This window comes from Mastomys coucha, unplaced genomic scaffold, assembly GCF_008632895.1.
Source record: "Mastomys coucha isolate ucsf_1 unplaced genomic scaffold, UCSF_Mcou_1 pScaffold15, whole genome shotgun sequence".
Lineage (NCBI taxonomy): Eukaryota > Metazoa > Chordata > Mammalia > Rodentia > Muridae > Mastomys > Mastomys coucha.
Window position 1 is genome coordinate 48,450,135 of NW_022196897.1, and position 1,451 is coordinate 48,451,585.

A 1,451-nucleotide genomic window follows, 5' to 3' on the forward strand; every position below is an offset into this window, starting at 1 on the left:
TGCTAGGATTAAAGGCGTGCGCCACCACTGCCCGGCTCCTCAGCTGCTCTTAAATAGCTTTTCATGAGAGTTGGGAGTATCTTATCTCTGACTCATTCTGTCAAATCTTTCTCTGATTCATTACTTTGACTTCCCCTCAATTAGATGTCATGTTCAAGCATGGCTGTTTCCTTCTACCAACTAACTTTATTTTCATAGCTTGGGTTTAAAGGTGTGTACTAATGCTGTGCCTGTATTCCAGCCAGAAGAATTAAAGATCTGTACTGAAGGCATGTCTGTATTTCAGCCAGATCATATATACCAAGAAGGTCTTTGGATGTGATCCCTATCTAGAGCAGCCATGTTGTTGGATTAAAATTTCTCTACACATTTTTATTAAGGATTATTAACTATCAATATGCAATTTCAGAGTTGTTTTCTATATTAACTCATACAACTATGCCCAAAAATGAATATTCTTATCACCCCCCTTAATAGGTAAGGAAAATGAAGAGGCTGAAAAATATGGTCAGGTCATAGAATCATACAGCAAAGCAGAAGGAAGAAGACCTATCCACAAAACGCTAAGCACAACTTTTTTTTTAACCACACATGCAACTGGTCTTAAAGAATGTACAATCATTTCACCTATGGGAGAATTGTGGCTTCAGTATTCTAAAACACATACAGTAGTTTTAATCTTGAAGTATCTCTAAGACTTCAAGACACATAAACAGTTACTCTCATCTGCCTACCGATAACCCACATTGTCACACCAGTTCCTAAGTGTATTTCTTCAACTTCAGTTCTGTTTCCACACATCCTTCAAGAAATCATGTATTGCAGATATTTCCTCTGTTAAGTAGGTCCATTACTGTTCTAAGACAGAGCAACTATGAGCATGAGACCTTCTAGAACTTGAGCATACTGACACTCCCTCTGGGGGGAACAGGGGAGGTTCATGAGACACCAAGCCTTCATGACATCCTTACAAAAACCTTTCTCTCCTCAAGATTATACAACAGATAAACAATGGATCAGTGGGAGAAGGAGGGACAGAGGAAGAGGACAGAAAACTCTTCAGTGGTGTTGCTCCTATAAACTGCACAGAGGATTTCCCAAAAGTTTGCATTTGGGTTGTCCATGCTCCTGTAATTAACCCAAGTAAACTCATTGGTTCCCCAAGCTAGACTTACTTTCTTATGTTCCCTCTCCATGTGCAGTATGTAGACATCTCTCTCTGACCCCAGGAAGGATCAGACAATAGCATGGCTATAAGAAGGTTGTGGTCTTCACTGGTTAAGCCTACCTATGTGTACCTACTAGGCTTTCCCTTCATCACTTCTGGTATTCCTCTAGCCACCAAAGACCCCAGGCTATGTTTTCTACAGGTGATCACATGAGAAATCAAGTGGGGATAGTCAACATACTGGGTCATTGCTAGAAGATCACATCTGTCAAATAGTTCATGA